This window comes from Triturus cristatus, chromosome 2_1 (assembly GCF_964204655.1).
Source record: "Triturus cristatus chromosome 2_1, aTriCri1.1, whole genome shotgun sequence".
NCBI lineage: Eukaryota > Metazoa > Chordata > Amphibia > Caudata > Salamandridae > Triturus > Triturus cristatus.
The window spans coordinates 679,825,588-679,847,861 of NC_140581.1; the positions used below are offsets into that span (position 1 = coordinate 679,825,588).

The 22,274-nt window shown below is 44.1% G+C and overlaps 1 protein-coding gene across 10 annotated transcripts in view; it reads left to right on the forward strand.

The window, feature by feature from the left end:
- Nucleotides 1-4,203: 4,203 nt before the first annotated feature.
- APC (APC regulator of Wnt signaling pathway) overlaps nt 4,204-22,274 on the forward strand; it is an 858,190-nt gene continuing 840,119 nt past the window's right edge. For 7 of the 10 annotated variants that reach the window (XM_085632601.1, XM_085632600.1, XM_085632606.1 and 4 more), the window contains exon 1: nt 4,204-4,298. The gene's annotated coding sequence lies outside the window, so the exon portion shown is untranslated. The remainder of the gene's footprint in view (nt 4,299-22,274) is intronic. The other 3 variants (XM_085632603.1, XM_085632609.1, XM_085632604.1) reach the window with 2 other exon arrangements.

Consider the following 22,274-nt stretch of genomic DNA (forward strand, 5'->3'; position numbering starts at 1 on the left):
AAGGTTCGCAACATTCCATTCAGGAGCAGGGAGGCAGTTCAAGAAGAACTACAACGCCTAGAGAGAAACGGGGTCATAGAGGCCATCGAAAGTGCAGAGTGGCTTGCACCATTGGTGGTCGCACAGAAACCCAATGGGAAGGTGTGCCTGTGTGTGGATTTGAGGGAGCTCAATAAGAACATCCTGGTGGATAAGTTCCCGCTACCCCGGATAAACGAGATGCTGGCGAAAACGAAGGGAGTCTAGTGGTTCTCAACAGTGGACCTCACCTCCGCGTACCATCAAATAGCGTTGCACTCGTCCTGTAATCACCTAACATCATTCATCACGCCTTTTGGATGTTATAAGTTTCTCAGGATGCCGTTTGGACTAGCCTCAGCTGCTGCAGTGTTCCAAAAGCTCATGCACCGACTGTTCCAGAAGGTGGAAGGAGTGCAGTACTTTCAGGATGACATCCTCATCATGGGGAAATCAAAGGAAGACCACGACGGAAAACTACACACCGTATTGACTATACTGGCACAGAATGGTCTCACCGCCGAGTGGGAAAAATGCAGATTCGGCGTGGGATCGGTGACGTATTTGGGCCATGAAATCAGCGGAAGGGGGATACAACCGAAACGAGCCAATGTAGCGGCCATCAAAGAAGCGCCTACACCCAAAAGGAAGGAAGACGTTCATTCCTTCTTAGGCATGGCGGAGTTCTACAGCAAGTTTGTCCCTCACTTCGCGTCCAAAACACACGTCTTAAGACAGCTCCTGAAGGTAAAGAACACCTTCAAATGGACGTACGAAGAGCAAGAGGAATTCGAGATGTTAAAACTAGACATCTGTTCCGCCATTCCTCTCAAGGGGTTCGACCAAGCAGCCCTGTCCATACTAATCACCGACGCAAGTGACAAGGGACTATGGGCGGTGCTAATGCAGAGATCCCAGGAAGGAGAAGTCACCAAGATCAGCTTTGCCTCGCGGTCCTTAGCAACCAACGAGGAGAAATTCAGTGTGATTGAAAAGGAGATGTTGGCAACCGTCTGGGCCATGGAACAGATCAGACAGTTCTTATGGGGTTCGAAATTTCTACTCCGCACAGATCACAAACCACTGGTGAGAGTCCTGACATCTTGTGGACACGCCCATGCGACCCCCCGCATTGCGAGGATGACCCTGAGACTACTGGATTACGTGTACGAGGTGGAGTACCTACCTGGGTCCAAAAACAAAGTTGCTGATTTCTTGAGCAGAGCAGCCGCGATGGAGCCAGCGGCAAAACAGGTGCCCTCGGAATGGGTAGGCTACATGGTGGCACTCACACAAGACCACGAAGGAGTGATCAGGGCACAGGAATGGGAAGAAGCGTACGCAGCGGACGAGACCTTAGGAGCGGTGAAGAGTTATGTAACACAGGGTGGCCAGACAAGAAGCAACTCAATAGCGATTTGAGGAAGTACTGGGAAGTCCGGGAGCAATTATCTATTGGAGACAATCCTGTGTTCCTGCTGAGAGGTGATAAGGTGGTTCCCCCGCAACCTTTGGTGAATCATCTTCTAACCATCCTACATGAAGGACATCTCAGCATCATGAAGACCAAGGCAAGAGCGAAACAGGCCTACTGGTGGCCAGTAATGGATGGTCAACTGGAGAAACACGTCAGAACGTGCGAACAATGCAACCGGGCAGACAAAACACAAGTATTACTACGCCCGCCACTTGGGAAGTTCACCTGCCAATCCAGTCTGTGGGAAATGCTTTCGGTGGACATACTGGGGCCCATTCTGAAAGCCGAGGGTGTGCCCAAATAAGCCATAGTATTAGTAGACAGGTACTCAAAGTGACCAGAGGTGGAAGTGTGCGAAATGGCTGACACCGAGGCCGTGCTGTCTTTCCTCACCTCCACCTTCTTGAGAGAAGGAATTCCAAAGGTGATTACCTACGACAACGGACCACAATTCGTTTCAGCAAAATGGAACGCGTTCATGGACCGCAATGGAATAGAAGTCAAACACACCCCAGTCTATCACCCGGCGGGGAATGGACTAGCAGAGAGGTTCAATCGAGTGATTATGGGGTCGGTACAAGCAGCGATAAGCGCAGGAGAAAACTGGGAAAAGGAACTCCAACGGATGCTGTGGGCCTATCGTATCACCCCGACAAACACTGGTTACATCCCATTTAAAATACTCCGTGGGCGCGACCCTTTCACAAAGGACAATCTGGCGTGGAAACAACTTCTCGTACAAAGCAGGTGGTCTCCAGCGGTGGTGCGACGTAACATTGACAAAGCGCAAGCCTTGTACACCGAGTACTACAACAAACGTTGAAATGTCAAGGAGGTAACCCTAGAAAGGGGAGAGTGGGTTAGAGTGAAACAAGCATTGCTGAAGAGGAAAGGAGACAGTAAATTCAGTCCTCCGTTACAAGTAGTGGAGCTTTACTCCATGTCAGCCCTGTTGAGCGATGGGAAGATATGGTCGCAGGATAGGATGGCGAAGTGCAACCGAATCATGAAGTGGGAAGATCCGGAGAATAGAAGGATGCCCATTGCAGAGGAAGGAAATGAGCCCGAGAGGGAACAGGAACAGGAGAACACAGCGCAAGGGCCCGCCACTCCCAAGCAGGGTAGGGAAGGCCAAAGCACCTCAGGGGAGAGTGGAAGCGTTGAAACGACCAGTCAGCTCACACCGAAGAACGTAGACGTCGGAGTAAAGGGGAGAGAGACACAAGGGGAAGAGAAGGTAGGAGGAGGGCTTCCAGCAAGGGACCAGAGTGCGGCCCCCGTTCCTACACAACCCCGGACAAGGCTGGGCAGACTGGTCAAAGCGCCCAAGAAGTTTGAAGACTTTGACATGAGAATCAAGTAAGACTGTATATGTTTATGCTCACTGTTGCTCAATTGATTGGTGTGTCCAAAGGGGGGAGATATGTGGTAACGCGCTCTAGTTGTTGTAGAGCGCGCGGCAGGCATGCCGGGAAGGAGCGCGGCCATGTGGGTTTTTCGCCGCGCGGCAACGCAAACAGCAGACGCATACCGGCGCTCGGGGAATTAAAAAAGTTACTGTTGAAATCTCAATTGGCCTGAGAGTCATTTATTGCAACCAAATCTCTACAGGCAGTTATAAAGAAATAGCTGTTTGGGCTGCTTTGCACATGGACGGCTCCTTTGTAAGAAACACACAGGTTTACACAGGTGCTCATCTTCCAGCGGTGCTACAAATTGCAGGAGTTTGCAAGGAGTTGATCTTTCTGTTACTCCATACTGCTTGTCACTCATGTGCCGTAAATAAGCCCAATAGAACAATATATATCATTCCACAGACTCTCAGGGGCTTTTTACAAGCCCTTTGCGCCACCCGTACGTCACTTTTCCCATGTTAAAAATGACACAAAAGTGGCTTGTAAATAAGCCCCTCAGTTTGTAGCCCAGCCCATCCCTCTGACATTCTTGTGAACTTGATGTGAAAGGGAAGGAAGGGTGTCGTTGTATTTGATGATATAAGCCTTGTCCCCATGGATGTCAAAATCTACAAATCTGTGGGGGGAAATTTACTAAGAGTTTGTGCCCACAAAAGTGACTCAAATCGGCGCAAAATCCTTTTTTCCCAATTTACTTTCTAGCACTAAACTTATTAAGCGCGGAAAAGTAATGTGAAGCAGCGATGCGCTGCTTTGTATTTGGCAAACCAAGGCTGGTGCATGGGCGTTCCCATGCAACCACCCAAGGTTTTGCACGCTAAACCCAATTTACTAACTAAAGTAGATTAAGTTTAGCGTGAGAACACTGTGCCCTTTCAAAGTAGGCGCAAAGAAGGAGAAATACTTTAATTTCTCTATCCTTTCCGACTTTGTATGTGTGCTGCACTTCACAGCAAACATACAAATTGAGAAAATGGTTAAAGTGAGGCCCCGCGGCCCACGGTCCACGCAGTGGGCCCCCATAGAGGGGGCAGCCACCTTAGTGCCACATGAGGGCACAAACCCGTCCCCAGAGTCTAGCGTTTAGAACCGCTCCGGCCCGGTGTCAAGAGGAGGGATACGAGAAAGAACGTGCGAACTCTACAGCCAATCGTCACTTTGAAAGCCTCCATGGGCACTAGGATTGGCTAAGATGCCACCAATAGGCTGCAATCATCGGCCACATTAGGCATTAACATAACCGCCCACTCGTAGCTGACGCCCAGAACATGCTTAGCCCTGGGATTGGTTCGTATACGACCCGGAAGTATTGTAGATACATTAAATGACATCCGTTTAAAGATTAGCAAAAGAAGACGGACATGAAGTTGAGTTTACGGACGGTCCGTGTAAGTAGCGGACTTATGTTTACCGTACTTTTGACCAGTCACTTAAGTAAATGTTCTCTCCACCTCCCTTTGTATACTTATTAATCATCGATTTATGCTCGGAGTAACCATATCTGTGGCATCTACACTTAACGCGGAGTCTTAATTCGTGTACTTTGTTGACCCGTACGACGCTGTGATTCTTATGCAAGAAAGGGATTTAAATCAGCCAGGACTCACCATTTGAATGAGTCGATGAAAACAGGCGATTCATGTAGTGTTCATCTTTACACATTCTGAAATAGTTTAAAAGTCATGATTGGAGTTGCATGTTAGTTTGTAGTAAGAGGAAAGTTACCCAGGGTGTTGTATCATTGCCAGGTGACCAGTGGTTAGCGATGCTGCCCACCATGCTGTGGTATGAGTGAGATGCCCACCCAGCTGTTAGGAAAATGAAACCCGAATAGGGAGTACATAGCCAGCTGCCTGGTACGCAACTGTACAGGCATTTGGTACACCCAGATGAATGGAATACAAATGGAAACCCGCCTGTGCGTCAGAAGATGCCTATCATTTGAAGGATTGAGGTTGCTTTTGATGGCACTGGCCTCTAATACCACAACTCGAATTTCATATGTTTGGTTTAAGATGACATTGTAACTAATACATGTTGAGCTCCTGTACCATTGCCACTTATGACTTTAAATATGATGCGTTGTTTGAGTGGTGGGGTACAAACCGCATTTTCACCTCCAAACGGTTTGATTACCCATTAGTTAGATATCTTTTTACTGCTACGCTTGATCTCAATTTTAAATGGTTACAAAGGTGGAAGATTCCCAGTTTGATGCTTTGGCATCACCGGTAAAGACTGACCAACAGAGCTGTTCTTACTCCATTTTCCATTGCTAAGTATTCAGAAAATGCGAACCGAGGAGACAACAGCCTCTTTTTCACTACACATTTCTTTAATTCGACAGATTGTTGTGGTTTAGTATAATTACAGACTTAGTTGAGAGACCAAGAATAATGTTATCTAGAGTTTTGCAGGCTTCCAAAAGTAAATATCTTGTCGAGGATGTTCACTATGTGACCATTTGAAAACAACTTATCCATTTTAGTAACATCTGGGGGTAGATTCAGAGACAATATCCTATTTGAGCTGCAACTCTGCCCTATATCTCTGGGTTACTATAAGAGTGGGGCAATGTATTAACTAAACTGTTTCACGTTGTAATTCGAGTAACAATATATTATTTATTGTGGCATTTTTATATACGCGAGCCTGTAACAATCACTTTTAACTAGCATCAGTGTTCAGCCTTTGTTTCACATTTTTGAATGCTAGCAAGGACCTGTCGATCTTTACACTTAAGATTTTAATAAGTTGAGTATCATCGAGTTTAACTCTAGCACCTTCAAATTACAGTGCTACAAAATGGCATTTATGGTTAAAATTAATACATAAAACCATGTTATGAAATGTTTCATCATGTATATTGTCTCCATTTTTGCATGAAAATGGGGTCTTTTAAGAGAAACCCATGTCTTTTTGATCTAATACGTTCATGACCTTCACAGTGACGCTAAAACACCAAGAATATTTAAAACATGTCAAAGGACGCACGAGCAAGAAGTACAAGGGGTCCTCCCTGTTACAGCTCTGTAATCTGAAGAGTTATCCTATTCACAGAGATGCCAGACCTTCAACATGGTTAGAGTGGATCAGAAAAGTGAGCATTTATTAATACTTTTTGGAATCTTCAGACCTGAAAGACTAAAACTTCACCGGGTTAGAGGCGTGATATTTTACAGTGTAAATTAATGATTGGAACATAATTGGGCTGCATCTTTGACTCAGGCGTCTAGGTCATCTGTACAATGGTGACCCCCTAAAGAGGTCTTCCTTAATTTCATTTTAAATATCTGTATATGGGTTCCACACTACTTTCTCCCATGGCTTCCTGTTTTCACACTGGTATGTAGCCCATTTGTCAATTTTTCCTTACAGTTCGTAATATGTAGATATGATTTTGGATCCATCCACCTGGCCTGAGACACTCCAGGTTATTCTCTTAGCGCACATGGCATCGTCGTCATATTTAGCCAATTGACGTTCCATGTTTCTTTCACCAAGGAAATGACTCTCCATATAAAGTCATTTTTTCGTTTATTACCTCCAGTCTGAGGTGTCAGCGCTCAGCGTTCACATTTACATTTTTCATGCTATACAAAATTGTATGATCTACGGCTGTCCAGTAAGTCATCATGGTTGACCATGCATCGCAGTGAATATTTTCTCATCTCTAAAAAACACAAAGCCAAACAATTTTTTTTATTGATTTATACTGTTTTAGGCTAGCTCGCACTACTTGTTCCCACAAGACTTCTATTTATTGCATTTTTTACATCTTTTTTTAGATGTTTAGCTTGCTGTAACTAGGTGTATTTTTTTCTACTTTTGTGTTTGTAGATCTGTATATTTAGTTTCACAAGAGACTGAAATGTTCATTCTATATCAACCACAATAGATATGTTAAATCATTCTGTTAAAATACTATAAACTCAGGTAAAAACATTGTTTTATTGTTGATTAAACTCACTTGAAGGTATCTCGTAAACTTATGTAAATTGATTCTAACCCTTCAGTTGTCAGTAACCTGAGGGACCTGCCACAATAAAGAGAATTGTACATTAATGAATGACAGCTATATGGGTTGGCTGACGTGTCATCTGGGAGTTCAGCTGCAAAACCAGCATATGCAGCCACAAATTTGAGACCTCTGGATTTTGTATGCCAACTTATTTATTTTCCAACCCCTTTTTAATTTCATTTTGAATTAAACTTACACCCTAATTGCTGGCGTCTGTCGTCCTATTCAGACAGACAATTCAGTTTGAAAATACATATGTTTATACGTTTTTCAGAGATCGTTATTTGTACTTCATGTACTAGAAATAATGATTATCACAGTAGATAGCTATAACAATATGGTTGGTCTTTATGAGGAGTTTACTTCGGGAGAACTCCAAACGTCTATTTGACTTGTAGTTTTTTTTTTTTTTTGTAGCCAATACATTGATACTATGCTAATATATGATGCAAGAAGTTTGCCTTTACTTGTGGTTCTAATGAATGTTTTGTAAAGTAAGGACATCTGTCTTTTAACATGTTGTTATGGTCAAGAAAAGGTAGCTACTCAAAGAAGTTGGATGTTGTAGCTTGCCACTGCTTCAGTAAAGGTGTGATTTAAGGATTTTTATGGACAATGCTATTGGCTTCGATTTTAGTACGCATGTTCTTTTTGTACCGTTTCTCTTTTAATTCCAATTAACTTTCTAATGTATTTTGGTTTTGTAAGAACACTACCATTTTTTTTGGGGGGGGGGGGCTTCTGGTTTGCGAAACGTTTTCTTTTAAATGGGCCATGTGTAGTTTAAAATTTTGGCTCGCCTTGTTTCATGTTGTGCATTTATTGCTTTGACCATACTAACAGTTACTAGTATTGACTGAACATACTTGCCATCATTATCAAAATGCTCGAGATACGCACTCGGAAAAGTACAGGTGTGGGTTCCTTTTTAATTTTTGCTTTTCAAACTGAATCAGCCCATCATGAGATTAAAAGCTCCTATTCTTATCGCGGCCCACACAGTGTAGGGTCTAGTGCTAATATGCTGCATTCAGCCCTCTTGTTACCTGCTGGTTTGTTAAAACAGTTCTTTCTTGGATGTCGAAGTGGAGCCACCAGGTTTCTCACATATGCAAGAAATTGGCGCCACTGTGATGAAGCTTCATAGAGAATGGATAACCTTTTAGAGTTTTACTATAAGGGAGTTCATTATTGTTGTAAAATTGTTTGTAAAAGCTAACTCAACTTAAAAAGAATGTGTTCACTTCACACTATCTGCATCGCCCTTACTATAACAAGCCATGACCTTCAACTTCTGTGTGGTTGGGTTGTACGATTCTCAGCGAAACCATGTTTTGGATACTTATGATTTTTTTTTATAGCCTGAATTAGCTCATAGGTGTCAGAGCACTTTACACACACAGCTTCATTGGATAAAGAAAGGCGCATAACAAGGGGTCTGCAAACGGGAGGAAGGGCGGGGAGAGAAAACCAGTAAATAAGACAACTACAATGATACCGCTATAGATAGTGCAAGATTTGTAAAATCTGACAAGCGATATGGATAATTGTTTCTGTATCAGTGGTAGCTTCTAAGTAGATTTGACCAGTTCTGGGGTGGTGTTGCAGAGGTGCAATTGTAGAGATTCTAATCCGGATTACTAATATAGCCGGAATGCAGTCCCTGTGGGAAAGTAATAGTAGACCCTTGTCCTTCTGGTAGAAGATGTCGGAATTAGAATGTTTTCAGTTCCTTTTTTGTTGTATATTTTGTATGCTTGTATAAACTTATTAACTTCGGGTATTAGGTTCTATAGCGTAAGGGGCACTTTTAGAGAAAGATTGCTTTAGTGTTTCGGTTTTTCTCATAGACGAAATCTCGAGTAAGAGGTTGTCCGAGATTCTCAACTGTTGAAGTGGTAGGTTGGTTTTCCCCCATGGGCTGCTTTATTGGTGATGCATGCTAGTTTAAAAGTATTCCTAGCTTTTGTATGTAGCCAGTTTAATTAGATGAAGACCAGTGAAATATGCTCAAAATGTCTTGTTGCCGTAACTAATATGGCAGCCGTATGAAGGGTAGCTTTAATGGGGCCTAGATGTGCACTTGGAATCCCTACTAATAGGAAATTTTTAAAATCTAATCTCAACAGAACTGCAGCCTGGACTACATGTTTGTAGTCAAATTCCCAGGACAAATTGTTTTGAAACCTCTGAGTAGACTGAGCTGAGCTCTTTTCACACTGTTTTTGATATGTACATTTGTAGGTTCAGGTGTTTGTCAGGAGCGAATCGACGATTTTGCAAAATCAACAAAGGTGAGTTTTTTTGGGTCAGTTCTGGATCAGAATGTTTCAGCTCAGGGGACATTAGGAATAGTGGACCGATTTCTTGGTTACCCTTGTTGTAGATTACTTCTGTGTCTTTATTTAATGCTATTGAGGCACACTTGGATGAAAGAGTGTCATATTTTTGACATTTGATATATAATGTCTCTTCTGTAAAGCTTTGTGTAACACTGTGTATCACCAAAGCATTCAAATATGGAAATAGCAGATCTTAAAAGGGCGAGATTTATGATGTGAAGGCTCTTATTCTTCATGTGCATCCCAAAACATGAGTGGTAATCAAAATAAGTTGGTAGCGGATGTAGCTGTAGACCAGCAAATCTGAGATAGGTTGAGTGCATGCCAGAAAATTATCTTTTTAATGTCAATCTAGTACAACTGCAACTAATAAACTCATGCATTCATCAGTGCACCTTAGTGCAATAATATATAATGTAGTGACCGTTCCTCATTAACACCTATTTTACTGAAATTGTAAAAGGTGGCTTGAGGATCTCAGGGAATAGTATCTATGTAGGGCCATTGAATACAAGAGCCGTAGCACAACAGAGATGCATGTAGCACCCTACTGTCTACATCACCGCCATGCCCCACCCACATCAGCATTTAATATTACAGCCTCTTCATAGTATTTATTGCACTGTCTTTAATTTGTTGATATTTAATTGCAGCTTTTGTTGTGCACCGTTTATATCTTGCTTTTGATGACGTGCTCTAAGAAAAGCTTAAATGAATTAAATGATTTTGCTGGTCTTTTCGATATCGGCCATTGTCCCTCATTGCAGTTTTTACTCTTCATTCCTCCTCCCTTCACTCAATATACTTCAGAATATAAAGGTCCCTTCAACCACCTAGAGTGCATATAGTGCATTGGCGCTATATATTTGTGTATGTTTATGTATGTATGTTTTTTTTGTCTACCATTAAGACTTTTGACTGGTAGCACCTGCCTTCAAGTTATAGTGTTGGGTGGTAGACAGAGGGTGGTCAGAAAGGCCTTTGACAGACAAAAGTGAACTATAGAGGTGTGAGAGTCGACCAGGCAGGAAAATGGTTCTTGTGACACTTGGCCCCACCAGCCTATACATCTTGTTTTGCATATAGAGCAGTCCTTAAAACAAAATACCTTTACGTTAAATAGACGTATGCATTTTTCACCCAGTGAGTTTTGCCCTGACAGCAAGTGTCTTCTAATTTCTCCCCAAATGTTTAATACTGCAACACAGATCATCATTGCCAAATTGACCAGAAACACTGGGGTCGTATTATACATTGTGCCCCAGGGATGCAACGGGTGTGTGTGTTCGCTTTGTTCGCCCCTAGGGCACAGTTGTATTACAGAAGAGGTTTTAGACGATTGTGCGTCCTTTTCTGTAGTATTGATAGTGCTGGCGAACATGTGGGGACGGCGCTATCATGAGGGCGTTTCCTCATTTGTATTTGGGCGTCGCCCCATGCAAATGAAAGAATCTCTTTGCTTTTGCACCTGCGTCGTATTATGGACAAAAAAAGTGGCACTCTTTCTGTGTGCCTCGTAAAGGTAGCCCTCTGGAGGGGGTCCCATGGGTGCACCCCCAAGACAGCCCCCTGCAGGCTTGTACAATCACTTGCTGCACCTGTCTGCAAGGGGATCTCTGCCCTCTTGAAAGTGCAGGCGGTATGCCGTGCGTACTGTGAATAAAGGAGCGTCTTTGAAGCAGCCGCTCCTTATTTAGCTTAAATGTGCTGCCAAAGTTTGCGGTCGCCCTGGGGGGCAGCGATTTCTGCATAAAAGGGTTTCATTTCCCTGTTTGTGCTTGTCACACCTTTTGAATGGTGCACCGGGGCACAAAACAGGCAAAGTGCATATTGTGCTTCTTCTCTGAATAAACAACATACACTTGTTATGGGCTGATTATATTGAGTTTATTTGAGCAGAGAAAACATGCGTACATATAGCCCAGCCCCACAGCTCTAACCTCCAACCGCTGTGGAACCCTCCTATGTCTTCGACCCCCTACATTCTGCAAGACAAGACACATACAGGACAGACTTCAACAGACTACAACACCATGCACAATATAACACATCCCCCTTTCTTCACTATAACATGAGAAACACAAAGCGCACCTTGCAAGGACAGGACACAGGCGACTACACGAAACACAGGGACTCTCAACACAATACACCACAACACCAGACGCCATATACCCCACTCCACCCCCCTAGATAACTTACACATGAAATCATCAAGCCATTTTGGGAGGTCTAGGACACCTTCTTGCCACCCCTCGTGCACCACCTGATTGTTCAGCGCACTCTGCTATCCCATCTGAAGTAGCTCGAAACACCTCCTTCTGACCATCCTGATTGCCGTTTGCCAGCGTCTCCTGGGACTCTTCACCATCCCAACCTGACTCGCTACTTGTGAATCATGATGATTCCACTTCCCCACCCCTTTGAAGCAGCGCAACCCTCCTGATATTCCATGTTTGCCCGTTGTCTAACCTTAACCGATTTGGACCCACAACCATCACCCTGTAGGGCCCCTAAACCTTGACAAACCAGATCTCACGCCACCTGGCTTAACTTTGACTTAATCCCCCACACCAATCGCACCATCCCTGTCCTGGGTCAAATTTGCACCCATTGTAGGCTTGGCACTCCCTTTCCATAACCAGGAGGGAAACTATTTTGTGCTTGGTCTCTTACCCCTCATCATTTCAAAGGGAGACTTCCCTGTTGCCGCATTGGGTGTTGTGCGGTAAGCCCACATCATGTCTCTTATCACACACTGAGACCCGCCCTACCAGCCAATTCCATGGTTCCCTTCACCAGTCTGTTTATCCTTTCCACTTGGCCATTGCCCTGTGGGTTATACAAAGACCTACGCATGTGTTGTACTCCTAAGTGTGCTATAAAGGTTCTCATCTCACCCGAAGTAAGCTGTGTGCCGTTGTCAGCAACCAGTTTTGCCGGCACCCCTTGCCTACTAAAAATTTCTTTTAACATTGCAGTAGTAGATTTGGTACTTGCATTTCTCAAAAACACAACCTCAAACTACCTTGACTTAGCATCCATCACCACAGCCACAAAGCATTCTCGCTGAGGCAAAACATGAAAGGACGAATAAAATCCAAACTGATTTTCTCCCACACTGCACCTGCATCAGAAATGTGCATATGGGTAACTTGGGCACCCACACCAACTTTCAGCCTCTTCTCCGAATTCTTACACTCCAAGTACTTCTCAACACACCACTTAACAATCATCTTGGGCCACCTGAAATTCTCTTTCAACCTTCTTATTGTGAACGTTTGTCCCATGTGGCCTCTGTGTGCCAAACGTACCAATTTACTCCTTACTGCTACAGGGGTAACAAACCTTTCACCCCTGACATCAAGCCCGACTCATTTACGGACAGTTCTTGCACAAGTTTAGAATATAGCCTGACCGTACTTGAAAACATGCTTTCTCTTCTCAAACCCCTTCTAATCATCATCACTACTGCCTTAAGCTCCTCCTCTTTATTCAAGGACTCCATCCATTCCTCTTTTGATACTGCACTCTGCATGTCTGCTAACACATCCTCCACCCCTGCTACTACTTCTTCAGTGATGAGGTCGTTCTCCTCACAAACTTTGTCAGGTAGTCTTAAAGGACAATCAGCAATTTTATTTTTCCAACCGAGTAGGTATTCCACAGTAAAATCTCACTCCTGCAGCTTCACTGCTAACCTGGCCAAGCGCCCCGAACAGTTCCGAATGCCATTTGGAACCAACACCTTAAGTAAAGGTTTGTGATTAGTCCCAAGAATTATCTTTTAGCCCCAAATGAAGGTACGAAAATGGCTTGTTCCCAGCTGCAACCAAGGCCTCCTGCTTAATGACAGAGTAGTTCCTTTCTGGCATGTGGGAGTGGGATGCGAAAGCTACTGTTCTCCCCACCTTGCAATGGAGCTGTGAAAAAACCACACCCAATCCAAAAGAGATGGCATCTACAGTAAGTACAGTCTTAAGGTTGCACTGAAATGTTACCAGAATCTCTGAATTTGCAACCTCCCCCTTTATTCCGTCAAACACTCTTTGCTGTAAACTCTTTATTAAAATGATTCGGGAACTTTGAGACATTGCGCACCCGGGTGGCACGCGCCGGGAGCTATTCAGGATTGTTTCGGATCTTCCGTGGGACAAGGCAGGGGTGCCCACTATACCCCCACCTTTTTGCCTTGTATATTGAGCCCTATTTACAATCCCTCTTTAGGAATTAAGATATCCAACCATGGGCTCTCAGGGGCCAACAATTGACACCAAATGCATATGCCGACAATGTGGCAATTTTCTCCTCCAATCCTGCTGTAGCAGTGACTCACATTGCTCTTGAAGCTTGCATATTTGGCCACTTCTCTGGCTAGCAACTGAATCTATCTAAAACCCAGGTTCTTCTGAATTTTTCTCCTGATGTTCCTGTTTCTGGGACCACCACTTCAGCGGTTTACCTAGGTGTTAGGCTTTGCCCTGTGGTCTCCAACATAGTCAAATTAAACTATGAACCTTTATTAGCAGCAACAATTGCTAAATTCAAATCATGGAGTAAGTTACCACTTACTGTATGAGGACGGATAAATATCATTAAAATTAATATTCTTCCTACATTTCTTTACTTTTTCTGGGCAATCCCACTGAGGGTTCTGGACTCTTTCTTTAGAAGACTTGAAGGTGCAATAGGTAGATTTATCTGGACCTACAGGTGGTCAAGGCACGCTATTCGACTTTTAAAAACTTATTTTAATAGAGGAGGGATCTCACTTCCAGATTTTAAGCTTTACTTCTGGGCCACTTTTACTGGAGGATTCCGTAGCTTACTGACTCAGTGAGCTGGATTCTGTACCATTCTGCTATCGGCTTGCCCTTGGTCCCGACGTTATTCTTTCTTTTTTTTTTTTTAATCGATTGAATGATCCCAAATACTATAAAAGGGTGCATTTTAAGATACTTAAAGATATTACTTTCATATGGAAGGCGATATGTAAGAAATATTCTGTTCGTTTTATTAACGAAGACACTCCCATCTGGTACAACCCTGCTTTTTCCCATTTTTTCCAGGACTTAACTTGGAGAGTCTGGGCAGATTGCGGTATTCTAACGATGGGCCAACAATATGATCTAGATGGTTTTAAAGCTTTTGCTGAGTTACAAGATTCTTTTGGGCTACCCCATCATTCTTTTTTAAAAATATCTTCAATTGAGGGATTCCTTGTGGATGAATGTTAAACAAGCACAGGATATCGACAGATCCGATCTCTCTTCATATTTTTTTAAGCCTGGTATTAAACTCACTATAAGCATGATGTATCAAGCATTTCTATAATTTGCTGTGGAAGATACTCTATTATTAGCATCAAAATGGAGCATTCTGAAGTATCGGCTGAAGAAATTCAGCGGGCTTTCGATCTGCTAGATCGCTCGGTACACTCTGTCAACCTTAAGTTACAACAGTGGCGCACGCTGTGTCTTTATACCCCAGATGTCATTGTTAAATGGGGAGCAACTGCTTCAACAGATAGTACAGACAGAACAAGATGACCTGAGTGCAATCTCTTTGCGGCTGATGTCCCATATATGTTTGTACTCTGCCCCTGTGTGCAAAAACTCTGGGAAGGGGTGATAAATTATGTCATTAATTTTGCACGTGCATGTCAATTTATCTGTTAAGGAGAAAATGATGGGTTTTAAGTATGATTTTGTTGGGGGTTCTCAGAAATTTATTACAATCATGATGGCCTCTGCCTGACTTTGTATTGCGAGGGCATGGATCTCAGGGAGTGCTCCGGAGGTCTCTTGAGTGGCGAACCCTTATCTATCAAATGTATGAATTGGAGATTGCTTTGGCTAGAGTAAGGGGCCTCACTGCACTCCACAAATTTAATAAGATATGGAAAACGTTTAGACTGGATCTTTTATATGTCGATATTGATTAATTGGAAGCTGAAATGGTTTTATGCATGTTTATATCCCTGTTGTGATATGTCATGTAATTTAATCTAATCTTAACCAGTTTTCTAATTTAATCTCTTTTTGTAATATTGGTGAATTTATGTATGAACCTTCTAATGATTAATTGTGACCGCTGACACTGTTCTTATTTTTTGCTACTATAATTTTATCCTTTTTGAACTGTCATAAATTGTCTATCTTATGGTCAATAAAAATTTTATAAATAAAAAAAAAGCTGTAAATTTTCCCATTCAATTTTTTTTTCTTCCTTTCCTGAGCAACTCTTTCTAAGGTTCCGATTTAATTGCAAAATCCTTCACAAATTTAGCGTAGTATTCTACCATTCTTATGAATAAACATAATCTGGCTTTTTCACTAGGAGTTTCCGCATTGGCTTGAAATGAGATACCCTAGATACTCCACCTCGCTTACCAAAAACTTGCATTTCTCTTTGGGCAATGTTGGACCAGCTTTACATAATTTTTCCAACACCTCCCACAACGTCTCATTATGTGTGTCCATGCTAATTCCAAAGAGCTAAAAAATCATCTCGAAAAAATACAACATTTTTCACTCCTGCCAACACACTGGAGATGAGCCTCAAACAAGCTTGCCGCAGACGACAACCCTAAGGCTAGTCTGTTGAATTGGAACACTCCCTCAGCGCGACAAAAGCAGTTTAGTGTGTTTAGAGTCTTGGTGCAACATTGTCTGGTGGTAGGCACTCTTACGATCTAGTTTGGAGAAAAATTGTCCCTCAGCAGTAAGAAAATCAGCTCCGTTATGTTAGGAAGTGGAAATTGATCCATCACCACATTCTGGTTTAGGCTGCTGAGGTTAACACAAAATTTCAGATACCCATCAGCCTTAATCTCCCCCTTTATTCTGCACCGTATAAATAATATGGCCCATGGTGTCAAAAGAGCCTCAAATGAGCAAGGAGCAAATGGATGTCTTCTAGGGATATAAATGATTTTTGTTCTGTTTAGGTCATGTTCTTTGTCCACTCGTCCATCCTGTGAGGTCTACAGACCGAGTCCTGCAGAGTCACCACCACCACTATCGGACAATTCTTACAGTCCACTGGAATTTTTTTTTTACCTCTGTTCGTTTCCCAGTTTTTACTTTCTTCCATCGTTTAAACTTGCATTCTTGTCTTTGGGAGTAGTCATTTGGATTTCACAGGAGGGGAACTATTTTGCTAGTGTTAACCACCTACCAGCTAAGGTAAAGGTTGAACTTGACATTTGTTTAACCGTGTTTTTCCCCCTTAATTGTAGACCCTCAGGCATTTTTATGAGCAGGGCATTACATGTTCTAGTTGCCAAGTAAGGAAAAGGCAGAGTGTGTCCGAAGTCCCTGTTGGGCACTTCACTTGGATGATTACACAGGGCTATGTACTACTTGTGAAATTTAAGCAAGCAAAAAATTTACAACTTGCAAAATGGTTTTTGTCGCACTTACCTTGTCTACCTTGATTTAAGGTACTTGCATGAATTGTAATAGTTTTAATTTGTAAGTGAAGCGATTTTCCTATTTAGGTCTAGTCAATCTTTGTGGGATGATGCTGCGTATAATCCGGTCTTTATCTGATATTAACCCTTGCCTGTGTTTTTCGGTTTGTTGACAGCAGGCTGAAACTCATGGCGGCTTTGTAATGAGTATATAACGTGAAACAGTGGCCTTTCTTAAATTGTAGTTATAACTGCTGATATTTTTAATGTTTGGTGTGGGGCTGAAGTAGAATTGAGTGTATTCTTAATATCTTTTTGCCACGTTGTGGGTGATCATCTGGTAGAACTGCTCGGTCGTACATATGACACTGGGTGTCAACACTGGGCACTAGTTGCAAAGAGATTGCTTCTAATCATGTAAGGGGGAGAGCTCATTGAGTTTTCCCCGCCTTAAGTTCGATTATTTACATTTTGGTCAGTACTTCATGTTCCAGACTCGTACACTGTTTTTTGTCTTTGTTAATGGCAGTTTGTCTTTGTCTCGCATTGACTGCCACTCTTCGTGTGCATGTTATCAGCTGTAGTTGAAATTTATTAATGTGAAAGTACACTTTTTACTCTGCGTTTTTCTGGTGGATTTTAAATTGAAACCTTGTCCTAATTTAATTTTACAGAATGTATTTTCAGTCTGTTACATGTGCTCGTTCTAAGCTGTCTGTAGGTAGTGGCTGCTTAAATTCAGAATTAAAAGGTTTTCTTGCTCTTATTCATTCCCGAGTTGCCTGGAAGCAGAGCTGTGCTAGTCTTCCCTTACAATTTATATATTTATTAATGTCACCCATAACAATGCCCCTTTCAGTGCTGACCAGCATGCGGTCGTCTGCAATTAGTCGTTCGCTAAGTGTCTAATTAAGGCACGCTTAGCTTCAAAAGCACTTTAGAAACTTTCATGTTGTTGGTTGGGGCTTTGAAGTTTTCCTTTGTAATTTCCATGAGGGCATCTGACGGCTTGGTGTAACTTCTGTACATTTGATGCGCTGCTCTTAGCTAATGCTTTTGTGAAATCCTTAGTTTGCTCACACTGCGTTGTGCAATGGGATCAGGTTTAAAGTGAAATACAAGGTGCACACAGGAACTCAAATTCTTCAAATGTAAGCATATGCATCGCCCAATAATGTTCTCGCAAACACTGTCCTTGTCAAATTTTTCGGGATACACAGGAATTTGTGAGGCATGCAAGATAGTTTTCAAGGCGATATTGCAAGATACGTTGCACATAGTGACGTGAGACTGCAGTATATGCTAGCTTTAAAGTAAACCTATATCTTGCAGAGCGTTATTATTAAGCCGAATAAAAATGAGGTGTTTATACCCATTTGTTACTTGTTGACATGGCTGCTGCTTGGCAGACTGCCTGTAGTTGGACATGCTGGAGCAGCTTTGATTACATCTAGGTAAGGGTATACGATGCTCATCTCAGCCCTTGGTAGGAGCGTGTACATCGGCTGGTTCTGCCGGTATAGTAGTGGCTGCACTGATAGCGTTTGCCAACTTCGCATGCAGAGCTTAAGTTTCAAAGTCTGATACTGCACCTCTGTATGTTCTACAAGTTCCCTCGCATATTGCTAATCCATTGGCAAAGATCTCCCCCTTCAAGATTCTCAACTCGGTATTTTAGGTTTGGAGGAGAGCCAAGCTGTTTTGGCCAGATTGTGGCATGTTATGTTAGCCAGTTTTCTAGAGCGCACAGCTGCCTCTGCAAAGAGGCGTACCAGCGCTAGTTCTACCTAGTGGTGGTCCGTTAGCATCCAGTGGTTAATAGCTAGGAGGCAATGGCTGATGGAGGTTTACGTTTTAGAATGATTTATGTGTCTTCTGCACAGTTGTTGTGTTGTAGCTGACAGTGGCGAAGGTGAGCTAAAGTGGTGGACTTTGACAGATGAAACACAGGAGAGTGGCAATAGTGAAAACTTGAGAGACTGCAGCTGTTTAGGGAAAACCTGCAGATCAGAAAAGGGGAAGAGTTAGTTTTGGGAAGAAAGCAATCCAATGAAGAACAGTAGCCCTACTGTATCCTAAATGCATTTATATAGCACACACTACACCTGAAGAGCTGTTTAAGTGCTTTACAATGAGTAGTTTGAGTGGGCTCTATTCCAATAACTGCAAGCTTCTTCTGTCTCTGTGGCCCTTGTGGGGGGGGGGGGGGGGTTGAGGGGGGCGCAATCCTAGGTATCAAAAGGTTTACTGATAGTACAGTTAAAGCACTGATGGATAAGGCTGAGAGATGAGGTATTGTGAAAATTCTATTAGATCATTTATTGATTACGCTTATCTTGCTGTACGGGTTGACTCTGGATTACCCAGATTCCATATATGAACTGTCTGTCCAGTTAGCTGGATTTTCGAAATTTATCATGTTTGAAGGTGATTTCAACTTTGCTAAGGCTTTAGAACTGGGCTTCAGTCAGCCGTGGGGTATCCTGAGAAAACCTAAAGTGGCAAAGGCTATTAATAGATCGAGCAATGAGTTAAGTTTTAATGGAACTTGTTGAGTGCTAAATCCCTATCCAAAACAGTTTCTTCTCTGCTCATATTTAAAGCACCTCAAAGAAGATTTTTTTTCCCTTTCTTATATTGGACTCCAGATCTAAAGCTATAACACAGCATATTACTATTTTTTTTCCAGACATATAGTTATCAGCCTTGAAATTCTTCTACCGTCATTAGCTGGCCCATTTTATTGGTGGTCACTAAATAAGTCTTTATTCTCATAAGGGTAATTTTTTAAAGAAAGTGGGAACAAAACTCTAGATTTGGAGGAGAAACTGCTCCTCATCATTGGAAAATATCTGGTAGGGCCTATAAAATGCCAATGAGGGGCGAGTTTATATCTTTTCAAACCAACTTCAAAAAGATTGAAAACAAAAATAATTTCATGAAAGCTCTGCAACTAACCAAGATTAGATTAAATAAATTAAATGATAAACAAACTATTTAGAGAGATGGTAAAAAAGGAGCGCCAGAGTCTTCTTTGCAAAGGAGGTTATCAGAGGTCAGCTATGATCAACACCTATATGAAGACGACTTTGGAAGCAAGTTATTAGCATGATGGGCTAGGACTTGAACTGTTGGAAATAATGTAAAGATCCCAGAACTGGAATCATAGAGGCAGATAGTCAGGCGATTTATTCTATAGATATTGCATTCTTTCCTAACATGGGGGGGCGTGGCCTAGCGATCCATCATGGTGGACGCGCGTTAGGCGAGCTTCGCTCAGCCTGAGCTGTTTATCCTTTAATTATCCTGCTTCTCCGGAACTTTTTGGTCCTCTAAGTAAACCATACTGGCAGCACAGCGGCGTGCTTGAAATCGTGGCTTACGAGGGAGCTCCAGTGGCAGTAGACTAGGTGGTGGCCGTGGCGGCCTACAGTCCGGACAGTGTGTGTGGACGAGATTGAGGCGGGACCTCCTGGGCGGCAGCCGTGGTGTAGACTGCTGTGCCCGATAGCACTGGAGTGCTCCGATTGAAGAGAGGCTGCTTGGGGTCTGGATCGTCAGCGGGCAGAGGCAGTTGTGGAGGAATCCCCTGTGCGGTTGGGAGGAAGTCGTTGGCGGTCCGGTGAGTGCTCCCTGTGATATCCCTACCTCCGTTGTCAGCACTGTGTCCCGGCAGCTAGATCGGGCCGCACGGGGGGGGCTGATAGAAGAGCTTTGGGCACGGACCAGTGGTCGAGTGGGCGTACCCTGGGCCGGTGGCGGTGAGTGCCTGGAATTGTGCCGTACTCGGTCTGGATGTGTGCGTGCCTTTGTGGACTCCCACGCCCCTGGGCTGATATGACATGCTGGCCGGCTGGGTGCGGCTAGAAGCTCAGCAGTTGGTCCTGTGAGGACGCGCCTTTGACTTGGAAGGGCGCAGCCCTGTGCAGCAGAGTAACATTAAGGCAACAGCTATGTGCAGGGAGCTGAGGGGTCACATTGTAGAGTGTGGCCGGTTATTGGACTTGTACTGAGGCAGTCGTGCAGTGAATACCAGCCACGACCAACAATACGTACCCGCATTATCCCTCTGGAGGATTGCCCTCTGCGGCCTGGTGGCAACAGCGGGCGGCTTGGGATTGATTGGTCCCAGTCACGGGCATCAGCATAACAAAGAATCAGACCTAGCATACACTCTCGAGGCTGGACGTCCGTGTGAATTGGGCACCCTAATACCCTTGGTTGGCAGGAGTAACTGGCGAGTGAATGACGGGGCACCTATTGGGGGTTGGAGATGCGTCTGTCTGCGGAGGCAGTCGGGATAGTGCTCGGTGCGGCTTGTGGGCAGGGGGTCTCCGCCCAAGTCCGGGCTTTCGGACGGGCACTACCTAGAGATGATTCTGACCAGTGAGTCAGGCAGGACGCAAAGCTCCTCAGGATGCAAAATCTACTAGTGTGAGGTATTCAGTCAGATTGAGCCGGGAGTTGCTGAGCGGCCATTTTGGGAGGGCAAGATCTGAAGGCAACTATGACTATGGATAAAACTGCGGGAGGCTCCACCAAACACAGCACGCTGGATCGATTCACCGGGCTGGCGACAGCAGCGCCTGAGGGCATGCAGGACAATGCAGCTCTCATGGCAGCTATTACGCAGTCCAGGGATGTCCTGGATGCCAAAATCGGGGCAGTTGGCTCTGATGTTATGCTGCTCAGGCCAGATTTGCGTAACACAGTGTAACGTATCACAGAGACCGAGATTAGGGTCTCAGAGGTGGAAGACTCTGTTACTACCCTGCAGAAAAAAGTCGCCTCGTTAGAAGTGGTCCCCAGAGTCCAAGCGGCACGAGTGGAAGACGCAGAAGGCAGGGCCAGGAGGAACAACCTCCGCTTTGTTGGATTCCCTGAAGGTTGCGAGGGGGGGGGGGGGACATGGAACAGTTCCTAACCCAATGGCTCACAAGCTGGCTGCATCTGGGGTGCCTGTCCCGCTGCTTTGTGGTTGAACGGGCTCATAGGGCCTTGATGCAGAAGCTGCCCCTGGGAGCCAGACTGAGGCCTGTCATAGCCAAGATGCTCAACTATCAAGACAGGGACGTGATCCTGAAGCAGGCCAGAGCTTAAGAGCCCCTGACCCATGAGAATGCCCACATCTTTGTGTTTCCAGATTACACATGGCTTGTGCAGCAGAAGCGGCAGTCTTTCCGGGCAGCCAAGGCTCGCCTGCGTGACTTGAAATTTCCGTATGCATTGCTGTACCCCGCTAGATTGCGGCTGGTGTATCAGTCACCTACCCTTTTCTTTGAGTCGCGGGAGGAGTTCTTCCAGTGGATGGATGAGACGGTAAAGCTTCTGCCCGCACGCTGCCCAGGAGGGAATCGGACTCGTCGTCCAGTGATGTGGTCCGGAAACCGCCAAAGGAACTAGAAGGTCAAGGTCCAGACGTTAATCTCAATCCTGTAGTGATCCTAGCAGGCCTGCATCGATGCCTCAGCTGGGGACCTAGGCCTCATAGCCAGTATGGTACTCCCCCGGACTGGGTGTTGCTCGGTCTAACTGTGAAGACCGGAGAAGCACAAGGGGGGGGGGGGGTGGCCCTAGTACCTTTGCCAGA